Raw genomic sequence first — 20,244 nt, 5'->3', positions numbered from 1 at the left:
ATAATATAATTACCGGCTAAAATTTGTACCAGGGAGGGAAAACGTTGTTGCTGATTTGCTCTCATGGTCAGTTACCAGCTGTGACACACAGGACATGGTTGTGGACCCAGAGCTTGATCTCATACAACTGCTGCACACTCCCCTCCAGGACACAGTGTCCCTCCAGGAGCTCTGTGAGGCGTCTGAGGCAGCCCCCCTGTTCACAGCCCTTTGCACCTACATCACAGCCGGGAGGTCGACACTTGTGCCTGAGGAGCTTGTTCGCCCGTGTGAAGAATGAACTCTCATGCTGGAATGAGACCTGCATTGCCCGTGGCCACTCTAAGGTGGTTCCTGCAACACTGCACAGATGGGTGCTGAACATGGCACATGAAGGCCACCTTGGCATAGTCAAGCTAAAACAATGGTGCCGGGATTTGATGTGGTGGCCTGGAATCGACATAGACATTGAAGGCTTAGTTCGCGATTGTACCACCTGTCTGGTCAGCGGCAAGACTGGACAACCTACTCCAACCCCTCTGCAACCACTCACCTGGCCATCCCAACCCTGGTAACACCTACAGATGGACATCCCACACCACCAGCATTTTCTAGTATTTGTTTATGACCTACATTCCAAGTGGCAAGAAGTCATCCCTACAGACTCAGTCACAGCCAGGACCATGGTGAAAGTCCTCAGCAGCCTGTTTTCCCGTTGGGGGCTGCCTCGTGCCATCACCACCAACAATGGGCCACACTTTCTGTCAGCTGAGTTTGGCTCATTTTTATCAGAGAGGGGCATCAACCACATAAAGACCTCCTTATTCCACCCTCATGCCAATGGAGTACAAACACTCAAAAACGGCATCAGGGCTCATTTGGTACAAGGGTGCCCTTTCCAGAAACGCTATTTGAGACTTTACTGCACTACCGGGCAACACAGCATACTACCGCTGGCGTTTCCCCTGCCTTCCTCATGACCGGGTGAGAACTGCAGCTGCCACTGGACAGGCTGCGAACCCCAGTAGCCCGCCAATGCACACCTTCTGTCCAGGCCACAGTACACCATCACCAACAGGCCTTGAAAACACGTTTCGACAAGGCACACAAATCAAAGCCCACCTCCATTAGGTCTCTGACTGGGTGCACACATGCTGCCCTCATCGTGGTCACAAGCTGAGGTCCTTCTGGTCTGCACCACTGCACATCTCTCGTCAGCTTGGCCCGGACACATTTCAGCTGGAGGACGGCTCCCGCTGGCATGGTAGTCGCCTTCGGAGGGTGCCCACACCTGAACCACAACCACCGGCCAACCCCAGTGACCACGGTTCTGCTGGGAGTGCCCCAGCCCCTGTTACCACTGGCCTGGCCACTGGGCCCCCGATGCCGGCAGCCCTACCCCCCAATGTTGTCTGTGGCACAAGCTCACCCAGCAGCTCCACCTGTACCCGGGCCTCCTTTGGAGGAAGGACTGGACCAGCCTGTTCAGGCACGGTCCCGCGCTGGACATCTGCGGGACTTTGTTGACAATTAGGATGAGACCTTTTTATAAAGTAACCTATATACTCCATGATTGGGTTTGAAGTTTGCATCCCATGGTCTGTAAAATTGTCTAAAAGCATTTGTCCCAAATGTTATCCCTTAATTTGTAGGACTCAGAAGGTTTGTGTTTCCAAGGAACAGGGAGCAAAGGCTTTTAGTGCAGCTGTCAGTGCAGAATTTGTCAGTACTGTATGTGCCAAGGTTTTCACAATCTACTACCAAATGGAAATCACTTTTGCTGATATGCTGAGGAATCTCAGGGTCAGATCCAGGTTTTTCATATCTGTAGTGTTTGTTTGCATCAGCCAGCATAATGTTATAGAGGTGACAAAGTAACATCCTTTCAGGCTGTTAACAATCCCTCCCTTTTTGCAAATATAATTATGTATTCATGTGTTTACAACAAGCAACTAATCTGAGTCTTTCAGAAAGGAAAAGTTTTCTCACAATGACCCTCGCATAATACCCTTCTTAGTGAAAGATAATTATGAATTCACAATCAATATATTCTATTTCTTTCACTGGTTCCCAATAAAACACAGGTATCACCATTAATCTGAATTTCACAATAGAGTGAGATCAAATACCACAATGGAGATCATAAAGATAAAGGGTTACAGGAAAGCCAGAAAAAAAAACAATGTGTCCATTTAATGCCATTAGGTGTTGTAAGGATGTTGACCTTTGTAAGGATTCAGAGACCATAGTAACCTTAAATAGTTTATTGATTACAAAAACAAAATTAAAAATGCAGATCAAACTCTATCATCACTGCTACTCCTTTCCACCCTGTGGTAATATTTTTAGTGCTGCTTCTTGGTTTTCTGGTATGAAACAGTCAGATTTCCGGCAAGTCTATCTTATCAGGAAGATTTCACGCCAGAAAATCTAATCCAGATGGAAACTATGTCTGTGATAAAGCTTGTGCTTATTACTTTTACAGTACTATGCCTAACATTTAGATCTGACATGCCTTGATGAGGGATCTCAGTGCTTGATGTGGTGTAAAGATTTCAGGTTACTTTCTTGATTGTACCCAGAAGCTTTCATAACTTAACCCTGTGCATAACTCTCCCCCATACACACATTCAACCCTGTTAAAAGCAAAGCTACAGCTGTACATCCAGAGTGCAGGCACATGGCATTCTCAGAGATAGCACTAGGTTGCATAGATTAAAGTGATTGAGGCATTTTGTTTCAAACATTTGCCAATTTCTGTCCCTTGAAAAGAGTTAGTGAAGAGAAGAGAAGAGAATATATTTTTACAATTGTAATTTGCCAATACCTGCAATCAGTGCTTCGTGACTGTGTAAAATGCCAAATGATAACATCATTTCCATTGTGTGAGAAAATAAATAGTGTGGTTGGGATATTAGCATTGACAACCCATGCTTTGCTATGAAAGCATGGGAATACCCTTATCAAATCAAATGAAAGATCAAAACCATATATGTCCATTTGCCAGAGAAACTATCTCTCTGGCAATAGCAGTTATTGGCTTGATTTGCATTACTGTGTGCTTATTCTCAAGATATATATGTTTGTTTGGGGGAAAAACAGACTTTCTGGGCCAGTTTCATAGGTTTCCTTGTCAACGTGTATATGTATTGGGAGAGAGAAAACACTGCTGTAAACTGGTGCAATGTCATATTATTCACACCAGTCAGCAAACTAATATAGTTTGGGTAAAAATACAATAGTTACATGTTATCTCATATTTAATTTCAGTATTTACATGTTCAGTACTAAATAATCTACATATACAAGTAATTGGCTGATTTACTGCCAGATTCAGTGTTATTAACAAGTTATAAGCAACCAACTAGCAAGTTTCTCACTTCAAAACAGATGATCCAAATAGTTTATTAAAGACATGTACAGTCCCATATCTGGCAATAAGTGTAATAAGTAGCTAAAATGCCTTATATGGTGGCTATTTGTGATTTAGTATGCAGTAGCTATTCACAAACACATTTAAAAAAATGCATGTCTAATGTGTGGTTGTTTAAGATGAAGTGTGACCAATATGGGTTTTCCTGGGTAGGCAGAGCCAAGAATGGCACTTGTTGAAGAATGCTGCACTTGGCTGTTTGTGCAACTCTCACAGCTTCATCATTCATCTCTAAGCCATGAGAACGTATCGTATCTAGAGCTCAATATTATGAGCATGTTTCCCAGTAATTCAGGACAATTGTTTGAATTGATGGCTGGCTTGTTTGTGTCCAGTATGATTAATCAAAGATTTCTCATGTGAATAAATGCCACAATGTTCTCACTGTGCAGGGTGCCAATGCCAGGCCTCCAGTTCTGCCACTATGTATCTATATCCTGATTCAGACAAATTGATCTCTCCAGTGGGCAACCACATCACAAATGTCTTGTGATCAATATCAGCATTCTTAGGGCAGTAAACTCTTGCCAATTCCAGCTTTGTTACCCACCTCGCATTACTAAGTGAACTTTCCTTGTGCCCCACCTGATTTAATTTACGATCATAAACACTATCACAGGTTTCTTCTGGAAAACAACAAGATCGACTTCCAAAGGTTTTCCATTTTCTTACACAAAACTTCTCTTTAAAACACCCCAAGGAATGCTCTCATCTTTTTGGAATCCATTCTATTTCCAACACCATGTCATAACTCAAGTTATTTAGAAAAGGTTACGTCTAATTATGGTTGCATTACAGGGTTTGTCGTTATTTATTTTTTATTTATGTATTTATTTTAAACACTTGTCTCCGCTCCTTTATTAATAAAAGCATCCTCCGCATTACGCAGTTCATCAAAAAAAATAAAACAATACATCTTACAAGATGTTTTGGCGTGTTACGGTTAAATCATCTGGTTAAGCTTTACTGTTTATAGCCTGTTTAAACAGGGAAACACTTATTTCAGTAGCTGACTTATCTAGTTAGATTAAATAAAGAAATAAATGCTTACAGACGCTATGTACCATTTCCTTTCATTGTTATGTCCTCCCTTTTCTGATCAAAAGACTGCGGTCTAATATAAAGCATTTGTAGTCCAAGTAAAACAATGCTTTCACTTCCTAGCGGTGTCTGAGCTGCAGTATATCAGAGAATGATTCAAGAGAAAAAGACAAGAGATAACAGATTATATTAAAGGTTTGAGAGGAGGCGGAACTGCAATGCACAGAAATGAATACACAGACTTCACATAAGTTAATACATGGTCAGGTTTTGAATGAATGCTTACTTATTTTAGCTATACACATAGAGCTGGTGAAAAATGCATGATTTGAATACTTTATGGTTTTCACACTGTGTGGAAGAGATTAGCATTCCTCTTCCTGGGACACAATCTGTGCGAGGGAGATACCTTTTTCCAGAATGATCCGTCTCTAATCATTGGCCTGACAATAACACATTTGTGTTGTCTTGACTGTCTTTGGTGGGGACTGCAGGAAAGTCACATAGACTGCCCATATGAAGTATATTTGAGCTACATTAGAAAATACAAATACTTTTCAAGCTGGCCAATTTAACACACAGTGTTGTTAGATCAGTAGAAAATCAACCCTAACCTTGATGGAAGCAAAAGCAAAAAAGTTAGGCTACTGGAGAGATGAATAGTAAATTGAAATGCATATGTAAAATAAAATGTATAATTTGAGTACAGTATTTAAAAAAATGAGGATTGGATGACATGTGCCAGTGTCTAGAAGTGTCAGGAATATTTGCTTTTCCTGATTTTAGTGGAAAGGTTTTTGAAAAATATCATAAACGTGGCCAGTAATAGGATTTCCTTTGGCACGCTAATGTGTTTTACTAACAGTAGACACCGAGCTCTAACTGGTTCAAAGAAACAGGGTGACAAAGGCACTACTTTCTGCTGTTTTTGGATTCCTATCAAAACATCTGTCCAAAGTAAATTAAGCCGGGTGGAAGCAGTTAAAAAGTTGGATGGGACCAGCCCATTACTTGGAGAGATATGATTACTTGCAGTATCCTCCCCCAGTTCCAAATCTGCGATGGGAGATGGAGCCACTCCGCTAAACCCGGGTGAGTCATCACTTGCATTTGGGCCAGAACAATTAAACCTTCTGTATACAACAACACTGCCCTCGGGCCTACTCCTCACCACATCATCCCTCTTCAGAGGGCCTGAGGTCAGCACTGACATCTAACAGTTAGCACATGCAATTTCCCAATATACTCGATTTGGCCGGGTCCCACATGAAGCTTTCTGAGAACCGAAATTAAGAAACGTGAAATACAATGGGAAGCTTCTGCTATCTATCTCACAGCAAACTGCATTCGATGCTTAATATGTCCTGGGCAAACAGTATGTTGGATCACTGTTCGAAAAAAGCTAATCTGAATCCCAGCCTTAGCCAACACCCCAAATCAAAAGTCAACAGGAAATCAACCCTAACCTTAATGGAAGCAGATGTTTACTCTAACCTTAACACCAGCCCTGTATCAAATGTGACCCCTGCTACCTTTATTTTGTCAGTACAATCACTAAATCACTCAAAATAATACTCTGTAAAGAACCTTATGGTAAACATAAGATCATTAATACCATAGCATCTGCATCCATAACTATGACCTACCATGAATACATTTTGTTTATTTCTTTTGTGAATTCTTCAGTTTCACTTCAAACATATTAGGCAATTACTAATCCTAAATTGTAAATTATATTCAGATTATTAAAACTGAAGTCTGATTGTGCTTAGTTTAGTGCTAAATGTACGTTTAGTGTATAGTCTTTGCTCAATTACTGAAAATAATGGTGGTCTGCAACCCTCGTCCTGGGGAGCCCCAATCCACTTCATCTTATAGGCCGACTTAAATCACCATTTTCTAAAAACTGGGAACACATGGGAGTAATGAATCAATTAAGCAACTCAACCGAGGGATTTCTTGACTCAAGATGCTGACGGTGTTTCTGAGGATTGCTCCAATGGTTTCTAAATGACTGGAATTAACACACAACCTGCTTAATTGTTTCGAATACTTTCTGGTGTTGATAGAAGGGAGATCTCCAAAACCTGCTGGATAGGGGTTTTCCAGGACCAGGGTTGGAGACCACTGCTTTAGACCATTCCTCTTTCATCTGTATCACTTCTATCACATTGTTGGCCTCAAACCAAATACGTAAGTTGGGCCAAATGCCCCCCTCTTGTTTTCCATCCTCATTCTCAAGAACGTTTTCTTGAGATTACCTTTATACTTCAGTTCCTTCTCTGTAACTGCTGTGTGGATTACTTGGTTGTATAATAATGCCCTCCTTGTTTGACAACAGGAGACTGGGACCCAGCATACCCAGCTAGGTATGCAGCTTCCTATAATATTTCCTAACACACTGGCACTGCACAAGCTCACTATGACTGGCCAGCCATGTCCCTGTGCCTATTACCCTTGCAGCATGTTTGGGGTTTATTTGGCGGGGTCTCCAACCACATCAACTCCTCCACCAGAGCCCACACACTCAGGGTGTGACTGTCCAGCAGAAATGTCCCTTTCATTCTTCAATGCAGCTGGGTCAACTCATTAGAGGCATTATACGTCACTGACAATGGTCGACCAACCCAATCCTGATGTCATAGAAAGAATGACCTGTTAACCCACATGAACCCCTAGAACCTGGGAGTGGCACTGACATAATTTGCCAGATGTTATAATGTTTCAGAATGGTATCACGCAAATGAAGTAAATTGAAGAAGAAGTAAATCTACTTTATGTTTTGTTTTGTTGTTGATCAACTCTTTCAGTTACTTTCTCTCCACATCTATTGCAACTGTGAGAAAGGGAACAGATTCCTGATTCATGGTGGCAGCACGTGATCATTCTTATATGACCTTGTTGGAACATAAACACTCTGTTGGCAGGCTAGGAATCAACTCTGGATGATCCAGTTGCAATTGGGAAAGAACAAAGCACAACATAAAATGCATTTCCAGCTGTGCCTTGGGTTTGCAGTTCATCAGTTCGATTGTAACTTGTAACTTTTATGGGTGGACATTCAAACGGTTTTGGCAAAACTCACGCCATTCTGAACAAGAATCCTGCCAACAAGAATCCCACCAAAACACTGATGTCATTTGTGTTCCAATTTGTACGATTAGCTCATTTGGATTGTGCAAGTTAGAGGGTAGGTGTTGAGTGAGAAACAGCTAAATCACCCGTCATAGTACACTGATTTGATCAATATGTATGCTTGGTGAATTGTCTTTCTGTGGATGAATCCCATTAAGACCATTCAGTAATAAACACAAAGTTGGACCAGGCATTTCTAAGAATAGTTTAAATAATTATGATTACTTTCTTGCATTATCTACTACAGTATCTAGTAAGAATGTAAACAAAATGAATGAAAACTATCACCAATCACATAAACTATATTTTCACTTCCTAGAAGCCCATGGCCTGGCTTTTAATAAAGCTGCAGGTGTGCCTCAGTGAGATTAACCAATGAAAACCAACTAACCAGTGAGAACTGACTAACCAATGAGAACCGGCTGACCATTGAGAACACAGCATTCAATTCTCATGCATAGTTTTTCTCTGTATTTTGATTTATTTGAAGGAGATGTGTACCTCCTTTAAATCAAATCTGGCTTAAAATTGATTTACGTAACACAGGCAATTTTGCCATTGCCGTCATATGAGATATGCGTGTATATTTGACAGCCTCCTTGGATTTACACTCATTGAATATATGGCCGGTAAGGGCAGAGACCCAAGCTGTCACAGCCTCTCAGCTTAAGACCTCTCCCATATTGCAAGAGACGTAGAAGCCCGTACTCTTGACTCCCAGTATTAGGATACTACCAGATGTACAGCAGCCCACGGGTGTTGAGGAGCAGTCCCTTGTCAGAAGCATAGGATAATTTCATATCGGCTAATTTGTTACATTTGTTGCTGAAAATCGGCATCAGCTGCAATCTCACTCACCAACAAAGCATACATCATAACGGTTGTCACTAAAATAAAAACCAGACAACACATATGATAAGTTGTAAGCACTGTAAAGCATTCTTTTTAGCAACACGTTGGAATGTTTCAGAGATTGAAACAATGCAGCGAGGAACTGTTCTGGCGCATCTCTCCACACTCGATACAAAGCCTGGCCTGTCTTTCTCCACCTGCATCTGTTATAGTCTATTCTATTATTAAAAAATTAAGTTTATATATATGACATAGGGATTAGCAATGTACCAAGACTGACATGTTAGAAAAATAGTCCCAGTGTGTCCAAACCTTCCCAGTTTTCCTGCTGATTGTTTCTTGAAAGTAATTTCTTTTTGTAGAAGATCTCCAGGAATATTAATTTGTAAATAGATCTGTGTTGGAATAAAAAAATATGCATTTGTTTTTGTTTAAATGTGTTTGCATGATTCTGGAGAGGTCGACAAAATTATGACAGCAAAATAGTATGAATTAGCATCATGTGTAATTTGTTGTTTCTGAGTTGAAATTAAAGTCGAGTATTATGCACACTGAAGAATAACACAAAACTTTTCTGCCCTTTGGCCAAAGCCACATCTAATAAAACTAAACGTATATGAAACCCCAAGAAGGAAATGGCACTAAATCATAATAAGACGTATTAATAAACCAGTACAATAAACCCTTTTCCCCCTATCAATATGGTTTATATATACTTCCTCCCGTGTCTATGCGAGACCACCTTTGTGAATGATGCGTGTTCTTTATTAGCAAGACATTGCTTACATTCATCTCTTACAAGGTCATCCATTATTCTTAAGTTTCCACTTAGCTTAAACTCTAAGCTGCTTCTGAAATTTCCCTTTGAATTCCTCCAGATGAGAATATCAAATAGTGTTTGTGCCGAGGCATTAATGTTTTACCTGGCGTGTCCGTGCACCTCTGTGGAATGTCACGTCATGCCTCCAGGCCGCTGTGGGGAGTTCTAATATCTATGTTACAGCATTGCATGACTATGCGCAAGAAGAGGTCTTTTACCTGACTGTTATTCATCTACTTTGCATAGATAATTACTCCCATACACACCTAGCATGCATTCCAACACTTACGTTTTATGGAAGTCTGTATTTGTCCGGTCTTGACATATTGTATCCTGCCAATATGAAACAAATACCTGCAAATCAGAGCTCAGAAATGTTAGTTCATTGTTGACTAAAGAAAGGGGAAAAATACACATTCTTGTTGCATATTTCCTTCTTAAGATGCATGTATTTGCAGGGAGTATCACCTTGAGTTGATCTCTTAATGAACTGCTGAACTTTATTATTTCAGAGCCCACGCATGATTAACTGCAACTACTCCACTTCTTTATTGAGATGAGAGGCAGTTTGTTTGGTTAAAATGTGCCCATAAATCCTAATCATTCAAAGTCAAGGCCCAGGATACAATAAAATAATATGTGAAATGTACCATCCTAAGGTAAATGGGACCAAAAAATCATTAACCCAACAGGAACAAAGGGGATTTATTTGTGAAGTGTTGACGTGATTGTATCCAGTGATTGCTTTGTCGCTGACTATCTTCTTTGTTCGTTTTCACAGTGGCACCCATATCATGGCTACACATGACTTGTATGGGTTTATTTTTTAAGGCTTTGCTAAAACTGCTCATACACTTTGAAGGATCCTTAGCTTTTATGTCTGTTTCAGTTATGACATTGTTATGTAAAGATGTCTAGGTTCCTTACCTGCATTCCTTTTTTTATTTTCACGTAGCATGGAAAAGCTGATGTGGTGGAAAGTTTTATTTTCTATTTCCTCAGGACAGGACTTGGGTGTTGTGTCCTCCTAGAGATAACCCTACTGTTTTGCCTCATTAAAGTAAATAAGACAATGTTTTAAGACACATTTTCCTTACTGACAATAGCTCCATTTGTTTGTTGATAACAAGCTCTACAATGATGTAACTGCCAGTGCTGTTTTTTTCGAACACACAAATGAGATATAAGATGTGTTTACACTTAGCAACTGGAATGAAGCCAGATTAGATCCAGTTTGAAATGAGGCTCCTATAAATTACACCACACTTTTACATTTTCCTGGCTTGGAATCAAACTTAGTTTGTCAGTTTTGCCTAGGCCTCAACAACACAAACCCTGCTGTACTGCGAGCTCCACCATGGCACGTCAAATCTTCCATGGGAATATTTCAACAGGCACAAGCAAACGAAGGTGGTCTGACAGTCATTTCCTTTATCAGTTATTTAAGTAAAGTAGTACTGTTACCCTTTCTTTAAAGGTTGTCTACCTACACTTGAAACTCTCGTTAAACAATTACATTTACAACAGTGTGTCTCACATTGTCCTTCAATTTTATTTGACAAGTACTTCCTATGGAAAGAAACTATCCTACAGGAACATAAAAGAAAGTGGAAATTAAAGTGAACAGTAGGGACGGTCATAATGTATTTTCAGCAAAAGAAATGCAACCTCTATGATATATAATCCCCAAGTTAGTTGAATTTTAAAATGGTGGCTGACATTTTCAATAAAGTTGAATAATAGTGGTTTCACATGACCATTTTCAACTCAGCTACTAAGTAAAAAAATATTGAAAATAATACAGCAAAAAATTCTTACAGAAAATATTAACTATTCTAAGCAAGGTTATTGTTAGTGTATTTTCAGTACCCACTACAGAAAAAAAAAAAAATTAAACACAAAAACATGAACAACATTAACAACAATCCCAGTCATCCCAGACAAAGACCAACCAAAACGGATTTTACTTCATGATCTTAATAATATTTCAAAAGCACTTTTTTGTCATTCAGTACTATTTCTGGATGTTCTTGAAATGTATGTATTGAGATAGAAATCAGAGCTCAATAAATAGTTTTCAAAACGCGTAGAAAACAAACCTAAGAGTCATTGACTAGGAAACTACAGACACTGGTCACGAGTTTCCTAAAACACAAATGTATGATTATCATTCGAACTATGGAAACATGAACTTGAGCAGTAAATACAAACGCTGAGCACTGGAAATGCCATAAAAATATAAATAAATGCTTTTGTGTTTGTTATTCTTAAAGCATAATGTAATAAATAAGACATGACCCCCAAGATTCCCAGACAATCCAGATGAATGTCTTTCCCCAAGAGAAGAGACCAAAGACCTGAATGGAGATGGAAAGCATTAGAAGACATGGGTGATTGGTTATAGAATTATATCTTTTTGTTCCTTTCTTTCATTAGTCAAGGAATATCCAGATTCAATGGCAGTGAGGAGATTATTCCAATATCTGTTGCTTCTGATCTTTCACATGGCTGACTGACGACTTCCACTTTCAGCAATGACTTGTGGGCCGAATTTGATTCATTGACTACTACCAGCTACAGTAAGTGCAGCTGTGTTATACATGGAAAAATAAGGCACATCTTGACAAATGCAACAGAATTGAAACGCAAAGGAATAGTTTAGAAGAAAAATAAGTATAACATTCAGGGGAATATATATTTAAAGCAAACTTGGTTTAAAGAAAATATATTTGCACACAAAACAAAACCGTAAACCATTCAAAACCAAAACAAGTTTACATCCAGCAAATATTACAACAAAAGCATCACCCACAGTTTGGGAAACATGAAGGTATAAAAAATATTTTAAAAAATAAAATAAAAAATTAATCATCAGTAAATCATACTCTCATCACAAAGGTACCAGACTCCAGTGACCTTTATGGTACATAAAGATCAGGAAAGATCAGAGATATACAATAAAATACCACCAGATGTGCAGAGAAATTACTGGAAGTACATTCTATCATGCATCTGGTAGATCAGGTTATATTGTTCCAAAAAATCAGTTGATTTGGTTACAGGTATGTGGAATCAGGGCTTTAATGGTTACTCCCATGTTGAAACACAAGGGATTAGACATGCTATCTGCAAATAGGCAGATAGGCTGGCAGGTGAACAAGTTGTGTCATGTCTGTTTGACATTCGTCCAAAGATGCAGTTCATTCTGGCACCAACCACACCAACCAACCAAACAAATATGACATCAACAAAAAGCTCTTTGTTTGCTTTTGGTGTTTTGGTTTTCGACAGGGAGAATTATAATACTGGAAGGGGAAACATGCCATACAAACCTTGTTGAAATATGTGGATATAACACTTTTTGAGCACTGTCCTTCTGTCAGTTGATTTTTTAACATGCAAGGCAATTAGACTGCTGTGGCACAAATGTGAGGGTGAAATGTGCAGGAAGCAGAATCTCTTGCTATGGTCTGCTTTTGTCGGTGTGAAGACAGTCCCAGAATGCAGAGATGCGTTTTAGAGTCAGTAACCTTGCCATAAAAGCAGATGTAAAGAATAAACTTAGTAATCAAATAGACCTCACAAACTACAATTACAGAATTAATTTCCATAACAATACATGGTCCAATTCATAAATACGGTCCGATGCAGATAGTAGAGCAGTATTGTTCTTTGCTAATACCTATGTGAAATAAATTAACAAACAAAACATAAATGTACTTATCTTTGAACTTGTTGTGCTGTTCATGCTACCGAGTATCACTCTATTTAGGTATTTTATGTATCAAAGCATTAGCTGAGGCTCACAGATTAGTCTTTCTGCTTGACTGTAGTCAGGATAAACATATCAGTTGTAGAATGGTCATGGCTGTCAATCATTCTTGAAATAGATTTTGTATTTAGCCCATAGCTGATGTGATGACTAAGAAAAACTCTGTTTCATACAGCTGCCGTGCTTAAATACCTGAAGTATTGAAATTAAAACTATATAAGTAGAAGCACTTTCTGTAAAGTGATCAGTCTGCAGGCATGATGTATGATTTGTTGGTGTATATCCTCTTCCCACTCTTGTTTCTGTCATTAGAGGAAGTGCCGATAAATTGACTTACCCCAGCCGTAATCAAAGCATGTTATGTCATATGATTTCAATCAATGAACAACAACCGAAGTCATGTGTGATGACTATAGCTTCACCGTCTGACACCCACTGGATTGTGTTAATATAGCTGGTCAGCACTCATTGCGCATCATTCTGCACTGCATTGTAAAAGGACGTACTCTGTGTAGGGACATTACTACACAGCGCTTATCATTGAGTAACTCTGACCTTTGGAACAGACCCAGGAGACAGTAGTAGAAAAGCCAAACACAAACCCTATTCGAAATTACAGAGCAAGGGGACAATAAATGTCATCTGTATTTTACAACGAGGGATCATGTTTTGCACTTTGCTGGAACAGAATCAATGATTCTGTTACTCCACTTTGTACAAGCTTAAAAAATGTTGAAGACTTTAGCAGATATATATATATATATATATATAAACACATACATACATATCATCTCACGTCTGGAGCGGACATTCAAGTTGATACTAGTTCTCACAATGGATAGATTTTCATGAAAACATCTATTTTCCAAATATAAGTTCTGACTAAAATGTTACTTGACAGCAGTCATGAAGGTTATAATAATATTTTTTTAATATAACAACAACAAAAATAAACATGATAGCTTTTTCCAGTCCCGCCTCTAGTACAGGACTTTTTTATTTTTTAGTTAAAGCCACCTGGCTATTTTATGTACCGCAAGCCTACAGTGTGACTGATCAGAGAATTTGATATAGCTGGATTACAGGTGTCTGGGAAGCCACAGGAGAGGTAAGCAGAGAACCCGAGAAATACCCAGCCAGCTTCACAAAATGACACAATTTATATTTTGATACTGTATTTAGAATTTAGCCTGGGTCTCTATCCTCACTCCTGAATTTGTATTCACCTCCCCTTTCTCTATTATCTTTCCTTGAGAGTAATGTAATTAATCTTTCTCTGTCTCTAAAGTCATAGAGAAAATATAGCATACCAATAATTAGCAGTCTATTATACCAAAAACTATAAAAATATGAAGAAATAGAAAAATGTTGCTTACTTCACAAGTGCTTTGACCAACATATGTCCTTCAGCTTATACTACACATAGGTATGTGCTTGTTCATACATAGGTAAAAAAATGTAATAAAAAAACTTCCGCTGTGTGGAAGTGTGTGTTTAACATTGATCACCATTAGGATGTGTAGCGCAGCATGTGGGGTGGTCTGTGACGGATCTTATATTAGGAAGCTTTGGATCCCCCTGGCTGATTATTTCCGCAACCTCAGGCCCACATATCAGTAACTTTCCTCAGATGCCGGTCAACTCAGCAGGTGCAACACACCTGCAGACAATAGGAAATGGGAGGCCTAAAAAAAGGAAATGCCTACTTCAACTAATCGTAAAGTACCTGAGGGGAAAATGCCAGGAGGCGTACAGGAGAGCGGAGAGCAGAGAGCGGAGAGCAAAGAGTGAAGAGTGACAGCAGTGACCGTTGTTTTGAAGTCTTTTTCAAGTCCACTGACCCATATCCACGGCAACCCACTCCTGAGACACACCCCAAAATCCCCAGCTGTGTCACAGATGTACATTTAAACTAGGGAAAATGTCTTTATCAAAGTCAGAATGAGCCTACAGGTGTGCACTGACTGCAGGATCTCCCATTTTCGCGACTAAACCACCATGCCTCATTAATTGAGTTGGCTACCAAAGGACAATGTCTCTTGATCAGGTCAGTAAGAAAAAATATAAACACAAAGAGGGAACTGCAGTCCACTGCTTCAATTTCAGCTTTCCTGTGTGAAGTATTGGGTTAAAAGTTTTTCTTTTCTTTTTCTTTTTTTGGGTGTTATTGCATTACAACCCAAAGGGGCTGCAATTCAGTGCACTGATCACAGTTTTGGCTGGAGTATTGTTTCAAAGTGCTTCGGGAGTCTTCACTGGGAAGAGAGGTGGTCCTGCATTATTTATTCTTTTTCAGCATTATTCTTTCCTTGGTTTTTGGGGGGTATTCAATCCCTTATGTGTTACTTTAACATGACTCATATACTTACTGCAGTTTTTTGTTTTTTGTTTTGTTTTTTACATCTTTTCCAGATGTGTCTTGAATATTGAGTGTCCAAGGAATGCAAGCCTTCAGAGCACTTACACAGTAGGTCCTGCCTGGTGGATTTTTGTTGTTGTTGCCTGTAAAAGCGTGTGAGAAATATGCAGGTCAAAATATGTTTTTACATCGAAAGAAAAAGCCATAAATGAAAAAAAACAGGCATATTACCAACTAGCAGGGGCAGGCATGAAGGAATGTGTGCCCCCAGCAAAAACATCTGTCCACCTGTTTTCCCCTACCATCAGAATCCCATGTTTTCATGCTTTGAGTTAAACAACTGTGTTCATTCTCACCATCACATCACAACTCTTTTCTGTTGCAAATATGTCTGATTTTGAGCTCTTGTCTTCATTGCAGCATATGCATCCCATGTCTTCAAGTGTATTAAAATATATATTTACTGATTATTGTTGATCAGCAAATGAAACTGTCACTGAAAAGCTAGTTTACTTCTAGCTGTTGCTTGTGTAAAGAAATCATGCGGCCAAAGAATAATATTATTGTGACATATGGTTAAATTGTTTAATACCACCTGCATGCACAGGCAGTTCACCGTACAGGAGATCCACCTGTTGTTTTAAATAACCTCCTCCGTGTCACCCAGTAGAAGAAGCTTTCATAACAAAACTCCATGTTTATCCTTTATTTCATTTAAGTTATGATCTTAAAAGTCAAACAAGTCTTCAAACAGCCCAGAGTATATTCCATGGACATAAATTTCCTTTGAAAAAATATCCGACGATAATCCATAACAAATATGAAACACCTGGAGAGGAACATCACCTGCTTGGCACTTCTACACAGCAGTGAGTTAAAAATGTTAATTCTTGGGATACCTTTGCATATTGCAGTTTATTCATTACATAGTTCTCGGTCCATGGATTGAACATTATGGATATTCGGTACCCATGGGTCTGACACAAAGAGAAATAGAAACCTTCTATATGTTTAACGTGTACATTTTTGGAATCACATCGGCAATGTTTCTAAGATTAACTGCTGTGTCAGGCTACATCAATAAACTAAAAACATATTTAATAATTAAAATAGATTATAATACACGCACATACACATTCAATGGGGCGGGCGAAATTGGATAAGATTTTAGATTTATGTTGCTATTGGTTTCATTTTCATTTTTACATACTGCAATATGGACACAGCACCCTTTCTTTAAAAGTGACTAATTGTTCATCTAATGGTTATAAACAAATTCACTTTATTTATAAACCTTTATTGACTAAATTAACTTTAAAATTACATTTTATTTAGTTATTTGTGTTTAGTTTTATAACATGTAAGAATGTTTGCTATTTTAAAGTCCTTCAGTGAGCAGAACTTGGAAAGCAATAGGATTTATCATTCATTTATAGAGAAGCTATTTTTCTGTTGACTGCAAGAAACCTTTGAGGTGACCATTTAAAATGTACAGTACATGTATTTTCCCTTAACAGAGAATGGACTTACATTTTACAACAGAATAAATAAATAATAAATATATAAAGAAACAAAAATGTAAAAATGGTGTTTAAAATTGATTTCCCCTTTCAATCTACATTGAAAAAACATCCCTGACAATGGAACCATAAATCCTAAAATGTGTCTTGTAACTTGAGTAAAGTTGATGTAAGTAAGAGCATTTGTGATTAGAAAATTGTCTTTTGGCTTATTGGGTGGTCTACAAAATCTTCCTTGTACGTATTGGAAACCCAATAGCTGCTGTTCGGGGGGGGCGGTGAAGGAAATAGTGTGACTTAATGAACAGATCATTGCTGTTAGATTTACATTAATAAGGTTGTTAATCCTTTCATTTTCTTCAAGTTACATACCGTTGCATGTCTAATCTGATCTTTTCTCAGGCTGAAGGAGTGGGTGGTCATTTACTGATATTATTAAAAAGCATGCCATCATTTTAAGATCATGCACTCAACGGTCAAAACCCATCTCCTTTAAAAATACACGGACATGATTTCTGGGTATTTTTATCGGTATTAAACAGTGGGAGAACTAATTCCTTTGCTTCATCTGTATACATTTCATTTGTCAAAGATAAGAAGATATGAAAGAAAACATCCTCCTATAAACTGAGGCATGAGGAATAAAAAAAAAACGAAAGGCATGCATTCAAACCTTGTAAATGACTAGTTGACCTTTTCCCTTACTACTGGACTATAGCTGGTGCTGCATTCCTTTCAATTAAAGATACAACACTGCCCAAATATGAGAATCCTCATCGTTTTTGGTATGAAGTTGTTGTGTCATGAGGCCTTCTATATATAGTATGAGAAAGCCTAACTTTAGTTCTGTTAAAGTGAACTACCATTATTCTTGTCAATCATCATACAACCAAACATATTTTATCTAAAATGTGTATATAATTTACAGATGATTGCCTAAGAGATTCTAGTTAACAGGTAATCCTTATAACATCACTAACGAATAACATGAGACTACTAGAGGTGGAAAGAGTACTGAAAAATCCTACTCAAGTAGAAGTACTGTTACTTTGATGAAATCTTGCTCAAGTAGAAGTAAAAGTACTGCTATAAAAAACTACTCAAGTAAAAGTAAAAAATAGCTCATTTAAAAAGTACTTGGAGTACAAGTTACATAGTTACATAGAGTGCAAAGGTATGTAACAATAAAGTAACAGTTCTATTATAGCTTCATTATAGATTTAAACGTTTGTTATTATTATTTCTAAATGGCTGTAGCTGATATTTAAATAAATACAAATAAAATCACAATACCAACTTACCTAGAACACAAAGAAATGTTGATATAACTTTATTGTTAATTTATTGTAGGGAACATCACAGGGCAGGACAGACTAAAACAAATGACAAATCGGTATGCCCACTGACTATAATGGGGAAAACAGGAACATAATCCCACTATTATGTTTTATATGAGGTTATGTTAAAGAAATCGTATTCAGGATTTTAGGATTCCTGTGTGGGATATGGAGATATAGGCCGCCCTTCTGTTTTCCCCTTCAACAATTTAATCAGCAAATGCAAACAACCACAGAAAGAGAGAGAGTGATGACAGATAACATGAATTAATCTGGGGGGAGAAGAAAGAAAACAACTAAAATACACTTCTTGGTGTTAACTATACAAAAACAGTAGAGGAAAAAAACACAGGATGAACCTAGAATGAAAACTCCAAACATCGTTTTTTTGGCTGAAATTACTTTATTTTCATGTGTTAGAAGAAAGACAGTACCCTGCACATACTGTGTAGAAAATATCACAAAACATACGGATCATAGTGTTATTAACATTTAACTATGAACTATCAATCTTTTTAAAACTATTTCCATGCAAGCTATGGTTAGAGTGCACTTTTATACACACCCGGTTTTTCCAATATGTTTTATACAGGTCTCCAGCTGAATTAAAGTTGAAGCAAAACAAAAAGCAAAAAAACAAAAAAACGATGCACCGACATTTTTTAAATTTCAAATATCGTCAAAGGTCACTGATAAAATATTTTAATTGTAGTTACTATTTTGATAATACATTTGATTAATGCACACATAATACAATTTTGTTATCCTGCACTGAAATATTTTGCTAGTAAAATATTTGAGTTAAATAGCCGTTAATTACGTATTTAAAGAGCTCTCACAAATATTTGTCCTTTAGAGGAATGTGCTTAAATTCTAATGATATACCTTCATCAATTTCTACAATATAGCAGTTAAACATTCAAGCTGCAAAGACCCTTTCAATAGCCAACACAACAATACATATATTACTTGAAAAATCCTTCCTCCATACAGCCGGCTCAAGTTAAAATGTGAAAATCCCAGGCTGTGTTCAAGTTTAGAGGCTTTCCCGCTTTTGGCGGATTACTTGACCCTTCCGACTCTGATTCGTCAGCTAAGCGGTTTGTCACAGAGTACCATTATACACTCACCTAAAGGATTATTAGGAACACCTGTTCAATTTCTCATTAATGCAATTATCTAACCAACCAATCACATGGCAGTTGCTTCAACGCATTTAGGGGTGTGGTCCTGGTCAAGACAATCTCCTGAACTCCAAAATGAATGTCTGAATGGGAAAGAAAGGTGATTTAAGCAATTTTGAGCGTGGCATGGTTGTTGGTGCCAGACGGGCCGGTCTGAGTATTTCACAATCTGCTCGGTTACTGGGATTTTCACGCACAACCATTTCTAGGGTTTACAAAGAATGGTGTGAAAAGGGAAAAACATCCAGTATGCGGCAGTCCTGTGGGCGAAAATGCCTTGTTGATGCTAGAGGTCAGAGGAGAATGGGCCGACTGATTCAAGCTGATAGAAGAGCAACTTTGACTGAAATAACCACTCGTTACAACCGAGGTATGCAGCAAAGCATTTGTGAAGCCACAACACATACAACCTTGAGGCGGATGGGCTACAACAGCAGAAGACCCCACCGGGTACCACTCATCTCCACTACAAATAGGACAAAGAGGCTACAATTTGCACAAGCTCACCAAAATTGGACAGTTGAAGACTGGAAAAATGTTGCCTGGTCTGATGAGTCTCGATTTCTGTTGAGACATTCAGATGGTAGAGTCAGAATTTGGTGTAAACAGAATGAGAACATGGATCCATCATGCCTTGTTACCACTGTGCAGGCTGGTGGTGGTGGTGTAATGGTGTGGGGGATGTTTTCTTGGCACACTTTAGGCCCCTTAGTGCCAATTGGGCATCGTTTAAATGCCACGGCCTACCTGAGCATTGTTTCTGACCATGTCCATCCCTTTATGACCACCATGTACCCATCCTCTGATGGCTA

This window comes from Amia ocellicauda, chromosome 1 (assembly GCF_036373705.1).
Source record: "Amia ocellicauda isolate fAmiCal2 chromosome 1, fAmiCal2.hap1, whole genome shotgun sequence".
NCBI lineage: Eukaryota > Metazoa > Chordata > Actinopteri > Amiiformes > Amiidae > Amia > Amia ocellicauda.
Note: the sequence above shows the minus strand (reverse complement) of the source record.